We start from the raw sequence: 12,003 nt of genomic DNA, 5'->3' as shown, positions 1-12,003 counted from the left end.
TGCAATGGTGTTACATAGAGGGGCCCGAACCTCCTCTTCTGGGGACCCCCCCCCCCCGGTGATCTTGGCCCCTCCCCTTTGTGTCTGCCCGCATAGCAAAAGGCTACGTAAAAGAGAAGCGCAGGTTTATTATAAACCAAACACACTTACTTGCCTACCTAATGCAGTCTGATGCTGCAAGCTGTCCCCCTCAAGCTCTAAGCCCGAGAACTGAGCGGTCACGTGACTGCAGATCGCTCAGTATTCAGTCTTCCCTGAGCAGAGAGTGCTGACTGCTCAGTGAAGTCTCTGCTCTGCTCCTCCTGTGCTTATTAAAGCACCGGGCAGGAGAGGGGAGGGAGCTGCTGGCTCAGGCTCTCATCGGTGTGCTGAGAGGTTGAGCCAGTTACCTGTAAGGCATCTAGGTGGATCCCAACATTATTGTCGGGATCCCTCCAGAGTCTGATAAAGCTTGCTGTTAGCTGATTCTGGGTCACAGGAGAGAAAAAGTAAGTACATTCATGTGACCCACATGAGAAGTATGGCCAAAAGAGCTTTGGCCATACTTCTCTTTAAGTTTCTCTGGATACAATTAACTATAGGAAAAATCAAATAATATCTGATGTATAACATGGTAGTTTTTTTTTGCAGAGACACTGTTTCTTCTTTCTTTCTCTCTTCTTTTTTTCTGTAGATTTTGTCTCCTGGCTCCTAATGTTGGGGCCAGGAGAAAGGTTTCTTCTATCCTAAAGTAGATAAGTCAAGGTATATATATTATAGGTTAACAATTTAAGTAATTTTTGAATATCAGATATACTTTGGAGGTTATCTTTTTTTTTTTTTGATAATGAATTTTCATTAGGGTGGTGTATTAAACTCATAATCTGTACCAACCTTCTATTATTTTTATTTTTTATTTTATGAATTTAATGAGTGCTATTGTTGGTTTATTTTTTATATCTGCTTAGTGATGTTGGTCTTGACTTTATTTATTTTTTATTCTAAAATAGGCTTATTTCCTTTTTTTGTTATTATGTATATGCTGGTTATAATTGAAAAAAAATCTTTTGAATAAAGAATTATACTAAGAAAAAAAAAAAAAAAAATGTTCATTCTGCAGTGAAAATGCACAACTGTGTTGTCACCCTGTAACTGTCATGTTTGCTGAACAGCTTAACTTGCATGTAAACAGAGAGGAAAAAAAAAGGCATGTCAAACAAAAAAGAAGGAATACATATAGTGGATACTATCATTACTGGTTTTGAATTCATATAGGTACCAGAACACAATATTGTTCTCTATGGTGATTCTTGAATGTGTTTCTGTGTCTAGTAGACAGGGGCATTTAGAGACAAGTAGTCACGTATAGTAGCATTAGCAGCATTTGGACAGTTTCATACATCTGTCTCACACCGTAGTGAACAGTATGATGTATGTGATGACCCCTCTGCATGAAGATAGGGTTAAGCCAGTCTCTGTCCTTATGAAAGCAAACACGGGCAAGCCCTGCAGAGTGGAAGCATTGCTGAATTTAATGCAGAGACCAACACAGGAACATCCGCTAAGAGCACTGTGACCTACATTTACTGACTGCCGGACAGCGGGCAGCCACCACCCAGGGACAGAAACCTGCTGATTCAGCAGAGGAAGCTCACATTAGATTAATGAGAGGACTATGTGAGCATCATTCCGGGCAGGGTGTGTGCTAAAAAAATATTTCTTATTCAATGCCAGACCTCCTTCATTTTCCTACATCTTCAAACTAAGCCACTGAAAATGGATCTGCTGCATATAATTAGGAGCATTAAAGTGGACCCGCATTAAAAAATGCACCACTGTCCATTTGCATATTGTGATCCCTTAAAGTAGTACAGGTAAAAATTGCTTCTGTGGCCTTCCATGGCATCCAGTCACACAACGAAACACCTAAGCATTGGCCAAATGACCTCTTCAGAAAACTTTCTGGGCACTGTTCTGATGAAGAGTTATCCAAACAGCAGCTCTGCCTGAACTCTCCTTCAGCAAAAATCACATGACCAATGCTTAGGCAACTGGTTCCCACCAGAGCTCAGAGCAGTGTTTCTGAAGGACAGGTTAGTATTTCAGACCTTCCTGTAATAGGCAGAGAGGAGGAAGTAAAGCATAGGTAAATGCTCGCTCAGGGGTAGGCAACCCCAACAATCCAATTGTGGGAAGACTACAAATTCCATTATGCCTCTAAGCATTACGCCTGTGACTGTAAGAATCCCATGGGACCTGTAGTTCAACAATAGCGGGAGTGCTGCGGCCCAGGTCCCCTTGACCGCCATTGCAAGCAAGTCCTAAATGTGTGTAGCACCCTTGTCCCTAGAATAGGGCTAGAGGTAAATTTAGTTATGTTGGGTGGTAGCCAGCCTGGCTAATTTGTAGTGTTTAATGGTCGATTGACTTCTGTTCTAAGCTGTGGCTTCTCCCGATTGTCAGTAGGTGTCACTGTTTTTGCCTTTGAAATTAGCGTGATGAGCTACAGTATACTTAAGTTATGGATAAACATACTTTTCTCAGCTAATCATATTTGCGGCTAAGCATACTGGGAAAAGCTATTTAATTGAAAGAAGTCAGGTGATGTCAGTCTTCCTGCCCATGGCTTTGGCCTGGGTGGGTGTGTATACAGTTCCTGGCTGCTAGGACTGAGGCCTATCCAGGTGGCTTCCAGCTGCTAGGCCTATCTGGGTGTTCAAGTTTATGCAGAGGAAAGCCTGCTAAAGATCTGGAAATGATTCTGGAGGGATGGAAGTCTAAAGAAACACCAGAGGTGACTCTTCACGGACCAGGGATCCATGAGGTAGCTGGGAGAGCTTCAAGAGATAATTCATCCAAGGGAATCAGTGTATGAAGCTGTGAGTAAAGTTCAGTTACTAGAGGAGACAGCTTGTCCTACAAAGTACAGATGTGTTGGTTCTGCTTAAAGTCTCTTATTCATGTACTGTTGTCTACCTTACTTCACCTATTTTTGTCTAAGGGGTCTGCCAATCTGCCTGTTGCTGATCATTTTAAGGGTGTCTAGCACCCGATCCCCTCCCTCCCATATTTTTCCTGTTTTGAGATACAAACTTCTCTCTTGTTTAAAGCATAAAAGTGACTGGTGCCCAATGTTCTTTTTTTGTTCATCACCCACCATGCCCACGAACCTTCACCCTGAGAATGTATGTCAGCCATCTCTACCAGGAAGTGACGGCCGCTTGCAGGGTGGAAGCTACTTCCGCCTCCCAAGGATGATGTCACACTCTGGTGAAACACAGCCGTGGAGATCCACTAGCTATGGGCAGCACCAAGCACAGGGGCTGCTCCAAGGAAGCGGAAGCCAAAAGTGCATTAAGACAAGCCGACAGCAATGACTAGATGTTTCAGGGCTTAACCCCTTCTTAAGGTCATGAGAAGCCATGACTGCTGTATGCCATCATTTTAAATTGTATTTCCCATAAAATAAACACATTTGCGGCACAACGCTTTTTTTCCAATTTTTGGTTCTTTTTATGTCTCATTGGTCTATGAAATTGGCATAGCAGTGGTCCCTAGCTCTGGCAGCTTCCACCCATCTGTACATTTGTGTGTTTCTAACTAAAGGGGGCCTAGCACCTGATGACATTGTCTACTGTAACCAGACACTTTTCCGGTACAGAGCCACCTAGTGACAGACTAGCTAGCTGCACCTGCTTACAGGTATCTATTTTGACCGTATAGTGTATATGACACTTTGGGTGACAACCATGTCCCTCTCCATAGTTACAGTTGAGTCTTTCTTGAGACAGGAAGTGTGATATTTGCAGGATTACCAGATGAATATAGAATAAAAAAATATAAAGCCTGAAAAAATAAAACAAATGTAGCCACCACATCTAAAGACTAGTAAATTGCAGTATATGACAATTTTGGATTTAAGCCAGTACACACTATTAGATTTTCTGCAGCTTTTTGTCTTTTGGTAAATATGGATTTACCAAAACCATGTAATATGAGGGCAAACCTTAAGAGTTTCAATTTGTATGCAATTAGGCAGGCCCTTCTACTACATGTTTTTGGTAAATCTGAAGACAAAAATCTGCAGAAAATCTAATAGTGTGTATGGGCTCTTTGATAAACTTTAAAGTGCATGCTAAAGTGGCCCCTTGGACAATATTAGTTTGTAATTATTTAAAATGACTGAAAATCTGTGGTTTTTAAGCATTGGTTTGCACACCTTAAGTGATCTTGCAGTGTGATGAATCAGGGCCTTGTAAGGCTGCCAGTCCCAAAGTATTGTGTAAGCTGCATGCACATAAACATAGCCTCATACAACATGGCCGCCTCCTGTACATCTTAGAAGGCAGCCCCTCGGCGATAAGGCGCCAACAGACTAAAGTCTTGCAGCAGACACAATACTCATAACTGTGGAAAGGCTGGATTTACTAACACCATTTGGAATTGTGCAGCCATAACATGTGGTAGTGTTTCACTCACGCATTCTGCCAGTCTAATTTACACCTCAGTCCTGACACAAGCCAGCAGCATCTGATGACTCTGCTTCCGGAGAGACCGAACCCCTTTAGCACTCTCGGGCATGTTTCTGTGATCGTTCCTGTGGTCTGTCCCAGGCTTCCTCTGCATAACACCAGTTAAGATGGATTAAATCATTCATCAGTAATTTGGCACATCTGTGCATTTAGTGCATTTGCAAAAATATGCACACCGTCCACATTTCCATGTACCAAAACAGGGTAATTCTGCTCCAACTCCATCCCAGACTGATATTTCAATTTTGCCTGATTGCTGGGGAGCTGAATAACATGCCAATTGATGTATTCTATAAAATGTAGAGTAAAAAAATTGAGAAGTCCAGCTGACACCTTTATTAAGGCATTTTAAGGGTCCGTATTACAGGTGGTGGACATCAATGTGGACCTCCAGGTCTAAACTGGGCAGGTTTGTCTCTGGGTACAGGTTTCCTCTGGAGTTTGCAATGGATGATTTAATGGCTCTGTGGGATTGGAACAGCATAATTTATGCCTTTCCTCCCCTGAAACTGCTTCCCTTGCTTTCTCCACAGGTGTCAGAGGGGGGCTTTCTAGTGATCCTCATTGCTCTAGGTTTGCCTGGGGAGGCATGTTAGTCCAACCTGGTCAGACTCCTGGAGGACACTCCCTGGGCTCTTCAAATTGTTCAGATTTTTTACCTTAAGGGCCAGTTTACTACTCTGCTTTACAGTCAGTTGGCATGGCCTCTGAAGACCAGATCCTGAGGGACAGAGGCATCTCTGAGGCTGGGTTCACACCATTGCTACATGAGGCTCCTAACAGGGGTCCGGTGCGTCCTGTTTCACTGCTTCAGGTCTGTTTTCAGCCCGAATTTTTATCTGAATTCGGACCAGAAACGGACCAAAAGACGCACAGGGTTCCTGTGCAAATTCGCGCCGGAGCGGCAGTGGAGATGTGCGAACCAGCTCCATAGAGAGCCGGTCAAAAAAATCTCCTTCTATTGCGAATTGGATGTGGGGAATCCACATCCAATATCCAATGGTGTGATCCCAGCCTCTATCAGTGATTGCCATTATGCTCAAAGCTAGGAAGTTAACTTCCTGCAGGGTCTATCATTGCACAAGGCTTACTTTGTTTGCCGCAAACCTAGGGATATTAACTCAAGAAATAGTTTGAACTGAATCCTGGCTTTTTAGCAGATAGGCTTGGACCTGCAGTTGGCCGTAATCACCATGAAGGAGCAGGTCCCAGTTTTTGTAATATTATTTCAGAGACAGCAGGCCTCCAACCCTTTGATTAAGACTTTTGTACAGGGTATTTCTCATGGGACTTCCACTGTGCACTGTCATGTGATCCCACCTGCAGTGCCATCCCTAAACTGATAATTAAAGTAGAAAGTAAAGAAGTTAAAAACAGAAGAACCTACTTCAGTATTATACTAGTACCTTCTTTTGTCTGCCATCCCTGAGTTATCTTCATTGAAACAGAAATGGAGATCGGATGTACCTGAGTTAGATGGGGATGACTGGTTTGAGGTATGGGACTTTCCTTTCACTCACCTAGTGTTCGCCAAGGACAAACTCATTCAATTCAAAATCCTACATCAAGCTACCTTTAGCCTATACAGACTCCACAGGATGAACCAGCATGGTTCCCGCGGTCTGTTGGAGGTGCACATACCCAACGGGAGATTTCTTCCACATTTTCTGGACTTGGGCTTACTGTATACTGGAAGAATGTGCTTCAGGTCATCACCTGCAAGACTTACAGACAAATCCACTGTACGCCTAGACACTGTTTTCTGGGCCCAGTAGAAGAACTTGCCAATTCAGTGGCGATATGGATAATCTTAAGCCTAATATTGTTTTATCCATGCAAAAAAGGGAGAAAGGCTGGTGCCATGGAAGTTGGCTAAAACATCGTTTTATTATTGCCGGTGAACAACAGTCATAAAAGCCACCGCGTTTCAGCCAGCAGGCCTTACTCATATTATTTTATGCCAGGATGGCTATCACAATGTTCTGGAAAAAAATGATTGCCTTCTACTGTCTGATTTGGGATGCAACTGGTGAAATCAAATTTACCTCAGTGTCAAGCCAATTATTGTAATAGACAATTCAGAAAGTTTGGTCATACCGACTGGACAATCCTACTGCAGCCCCATCAGCTGATACCAAAAGTTATTGATCTACTCCCTTACCCAGTTCAGGGCTGCCCGCCGCACTTATATGTATGTGTAGGTACACAATCCCACTGTAAGTCACTAAACATCGCCATTACTAGAATAAAAATAAAAAAATCAGTGTATATATACCAGTTTTTGTAGATAAATTTCACACAAACCAATAAAATATGCCTTTTGGGATTTTTTTTCCAAAGATTTGTAGCAGACTACATTTTAGTCTAAGTTTATGAAGAAATAACATTTTTTAAATTGTTTCATTGGATATAGCAGAAAGTAAAAAATATTGTGTTTTTTTTTTTTTTTTCACATTTCTTTTTAATTTATATAATAAAAACCCAGTGGTGATCAAATACCTTCAGGTTTGGGAAAGATATAGTAACATATATATATATATATATATATATATATATATATATATATATATATATATATATGGGACACAATATGGGATAAAGGATAATTATAACCGGGAACAAGAAATAAGGGAGAGGAAATACACTACACTAAAAAGTTTGGATGGTTATTACTTTATCCTGTTTATTTTATTTTATTTTTATTTTTATGGGAGAGGAGGGGAGACGATGGAATACCTTTAACATTCCTTGAAGGTAATACGAGATTGATCCATGTACTATGTCTATTGTGGTTACTATGCGTCTTGTTTTATATATATATATATATATATATATATATATATATGTATATATATATATATATATATATGTATGTTAAGCATGGTTATATATAAGATTTTTTGAAATGCAATGATATGGAATGTTTTTATGTGAAAAAATAATTGAAAGCAAAAAAAAACAAATACCACCAAAAGAAAGTTCTATTTGTGTGAAAAAAAATGATATAAATTTCATTTGGGTACAGTGTTGCATGACCGCGCAATTGTCAGTTAAAGTAGCACGGTGATAAATAGCAAAAATTGCCCTGGTCATGAATGGGGTAAAACCTTCCGAAGCTTAAGTGGTTAAAGTTGGTCCCTGAGAAATCCTCCTGGGGGGGCATGGTACCCTTAATCATACTCTCTACAACATGTTCTCCAGCCACACACTGTACGATTTATTATACAACTTCTATGTTTTGAGTTTCGTTTTTTACATATCTGCTCCCCCCTGCATGGGTTGTGAGTGTGTGTATATTTCTTTTCATACTTTTTTGTTTGTTTTGTGCACTTTTATAAAAAAAAATCAATAAAAAAAGATATTGAAAAAAAAAAAAGTTAACAAGGTTTCTCTCTTTAATCACTTATCAGAAGGAATATGGATAAGTGTCATATCCATATGGAACCTGTCTGGTTAATGGTCAGCCCACGGCAGGGCACTAAGGTAGTGATGTCAGTGCCATTCACCTGTGAGCCAACACCAGGTTGATGAGGAACCCCCCAAGGGGATGAATGTCGCTGGACTTTAAATAGGAAAACAGTTGGCAGCAAGAGGAGGGGGCAGAGTGTCTGGGCAGCCAGTGCCAGAGAGAAGGCGAGAGCTGTATTTTTTATTTTAAAATCTGCTGAGTATTGCAAAAAAAAAAATATGACGCTGATCTGCTTTAAAGCTGAACTCTAGGCAGATCTAAAAACTACAACTGCTAAAAAAAATGTTATTCTGTGTTTTTACTTCTTTTTTTTTTTTTTTTGCTCATTTTGCATCACTTCCATGTTTCCAATCTAGGCCAGGCTCCACTGCCTCCTGGGATTGCTGTGTGACAGCTAGCCCAAGGTTGATTTACTAAAACTGGAGAATGCAAAATCCGGTGCAGCTCTGCGTAGAAACCAATCAGCTTCCAGGTTGTATTGTCAAAGCTTAATTGAACAAGCTGAAGTTAGAAGCTGATTGGCTACCATGCACAGCTGTACCAGATTTTGCACTCTCTCGTTTTAGTAAATCAACCCCAGTGTGTTACTAAACCGCAAGTTTGCAGCGCATTTGTGCACATGGACAAATGCTGAGGGGCACTACAACTCTTTTCCACCAGAAGCTGGCTGCGTTTGTGTGCAAAGCTTAGACATGCCGCTGGTCTCTGCCAGCTCGCTAATGCCTGGAAGAGACTGGCAACACATCTGTGCATACATTTTTTTTTTTTTAAATTGGCGGCATGGAACAAGGGTGGGTAAATAGCTGGTTTCAGCTTCTTGCAGTCCCTGTAAAAGCAGTGTAAAGAATCAATCAGTTCATGTGCTGAGAAGAAACACGCTCATAGGATGAGAGAACAGAGTGACAGAGATGAGGTCATCACCATACTGCCTCTCTGTTCACTGTCCAGTCACAGGCTGGGGCAAGTCCAGAACAACCTAAACTCAGAGGAAGTGGCTTGAATGATACTGGCCATTAGGCTGAAGACATCTAGTGGCAAAGAAATTACTCTGGGGGTAATCTCTAGAAGATGAATATTGCAGCGAAAACTGGTTTTGTTATTTTATCTTTTAAAGTGGTTGCAAACACTTTTGTCTTACTTTTACCTATAGGTAAGCCTAGAATAAGGCTTACCTATAGGTAGTGGAAACATATACTAAATGTGCGGCGTTTAGGAGATATTTCACTTGTAGTGCGCCAATGTCGTAATTGCCACATGTGCTGTGGACCACCGTGCCATTTCTTCCCCTAGCGTGCGCCATGACTGACAGCCCCAAAGCGCATGCACAGGAGTGACATCACGCGGCTCCGGCCAGTCACAGAGCCGGAGTCCGCGGCCCTGGAAGGAAGAGGGGCCAAAATGGATGTGCCCTGCACAGGGGACAGCGCAGGCTTCGATTGTAGGTAAGTGTCATATAATGGGCTAGTATGCGATGCATATTGGCCCATTATGCTTTTAATTTGCCTGCCTTGTGGGGAGCAAAAGAGGAAGTAAAACCCATCGGCTATTCATTTTTTATTTTAATATTTTGGTTGGAGTTCTACTTTAATAAATGACACGCGTTATGCTTTAGTAAATTGACACTATTTACTATGTTAGTAAATCAATCTTTGCACATGGTTTTAATCCACTGTTACTTAGTACCCCCCTTCTGGATTCTCCTTTAATTTCTGTAATTGCATTTTTGCTGAGATGGGCGTTGCCTCCTTGATGCAAGCTGGAGATGACACTCATTGTTTGGCCAGCTTTGTCCAAGCGGTGTCCATAGTGATGCTTTGGCCGAGCCCTCAGCCAGGCAAGAGGTGGCATCGGTGTCTACCAGCTGCAGTTACAAGAAGCTGAAATCACATCGTAAACCGGCTCTTGAGCAAATGTCACTGCCGTAGGCTTCTTCCCAACACGTATTCCACACTGCCATCGAGTCCGCTGCTTCGTCTCCGTTTATCAGCAAGGGAATCCGCTCTGGCAATAAACAAGTCTGCTCGAACAGAGAACTGGCTCGCACTTGCCTCTGCCTACTGGGAGTGGGCTCAGCAGGCCTGCTCTGACTCACTGATCCTGAGTGGGCAAATCTGGCACATCTCTCTCGGCTCGGCGCGGCCAGCTCATTGCCACTTGGGCAGGATTCGCGGCCAGGCACGTTAAAGGACCGATGTACACAAATGACATCATTCTCATGAACCGTTTATTAGGGGAAAGAAGGGTTGAATAACATTTGTAGATGGATATATTCACATTTCAGGAGATTACCAGGACAGAAGCTGTTATTGGGAGTGATAATTTCCAGCAAACTGCTGACTTCCTGTTCTGTAATTCCGTAGGACAAATTGTGTGACCATCATTATGCTGCTTCGTTTGTGTTATCATAGGTCAGTAGGCTGCACAGCAAAGCTAAATAAATACACTATATTATCAAAAGTATTGGGACGCCTGCCTTTACATGAATTTCAATGGCATCCCAGTCTTAGTCCGTAGGGTTTAAAATTGAGTCGGCCCACTCTTTGCAGCTATAACAGCTTCAGCTCTGCTGGGAGGGCTGTCCATAAGGTTTATGGGAATATTTGACCATTCTACCAGAAGCGCATTTGTGAGGTCAGGCACTGATGTGGATGAGGAGGTCTGGCTCACAGTCTCCGCTCTAATTCATCCTAAAGGTATTCTGTTGGGTTGAGGTCAGGACCAGTCAAATGTCTCCACCCCAAACTCGCTCATCCATGTCTTTATGGACTTTGCTTTGTGCACTGGTCCAAATCATTTGGTGGAGGAGGGATTATGATGTGGGTTGTTTTCAGGGGTTGGGCTTGGCCCCTCAGTTCCAGTGAAGGGAACACCTAAGGTGTCAGAATACCAAGAGATTTTGGACAATTTCACGCTCCCAACTTTGTGGGAACAGTTTGGGGATGGCCCCTCCTGTTCCAACATGACTGCGCACCAGTGCACAAAGCAAGGTCCATGAAGACATGGATGAGCGAGTTTGGTGTGGAGGAAGTTGACTGGCTTGCACAGATTCCTGACTTCAACCTGATAAAAGATCTTTGGGATGAATTAGAGCGGAGACTGCAAGGCGGGCCTTCTCGACCAACAACAGTGCCTGACCTCACAAATATGCTTCTGAAAGAATGGTCAAACATTCCCATAGACACACTCCTAAACCTTGTGGACGGCCTTCCCAAAAGAGTTGAAGCTGTTATAGCTGCAAAAGGTGGGCCAACTCAATTTTTGAACCCTACGGACTAAGAATGGGATGGCATTAAAGTTCATGTGCATGTAAAGGAAGGCTCCCCAATGCTTTTTGGTAATATAGTGTATCTCAAATGGTATGTTTACATGCTTACGGCTCATGCACATGGGCGTATATGGCCATGCAATGTAAAATATGGTTGTATTTCTGCACCTGGGAGTCACAGGTGTTGCATACAAATGAATTACTGGATACAGCTGTATGTGAATGTACATGGGTTCTATCGTACACATGCGTAAACGCACAGAGGAACACCTCTGGACGCAAACTGTCAGCATGCAGGGGAGTACATCTGTAAGTTTATGCTAGGACCCACACACAGCCATATCCTGTAATTTATTTGTACAGTATGCAACACTTCCGATTCCAGGGTGATAAAATGTACCCATCTTTTATGCTGTATGACCATATACACCCATGTGCACAAACCCTGATTTTTATGTTCAGCCCTTTTTTTCTTTTTTTTTTTTGTAAAGGGTTAGACCTTTACAAGGTAAAAAAACTGCCTATGCAGATTAGGAATGGATAATGCCCTTGCTATTGGTGTGTAGACCATTTACATACCCCCTGAAGCCTGGTTGGAAAAACTCCCAGAGATGGCATCATCCCATCCAGTCTTGTTGCTAAGACTTTGCTAAGACACTCCCGACCTACATCAATACCAAGAGAATTATTATACTTTGGTCAAAGCTGCAGAGTTTTATTTAACTACATGTGCCCTTTACTGGCATAGGAAGCTTTTT

At 42.3% G+C, this 12,003-nt stretch overlaps 1 protein-coding gene across 1 annotated transcript in view; it reads left to right on the top strand.

Moving 5' to 3' along the window:
• The window catches only part of LMF1 (lipase maturation factor 1), a 551,994-nt gene that overhangs the window by 520,126 nt on the left and 19,865 nt on the right, over window positions 1–12,003 (top strand). The gene's annotated exons all lie outside the window — the stretch shown is intronic.

The sequence above is a fragment of the Lithobates pipiens genome, unplaced genomic scaffold (genome assembly GCF_037356315.1).
Source record: "Lithobates pipiens isolate NorthernLeopardFrog02 unplaced genomic scaffold, aLitPip1_a1.2 Scaffold_22, whole genome shotgun sequence".
NCBI classification, from domain to species: Eukaryota; Metazoa; Chordata; class Amphibia; order Anura; family Ranidae; genus Lithobates; species Lithobates pipiens.
The sequence above is the reverse complement of the archived record's forward strand: the minus strand, read 5'-3'. Positions and strand labels throughout refer to the sequence as shown.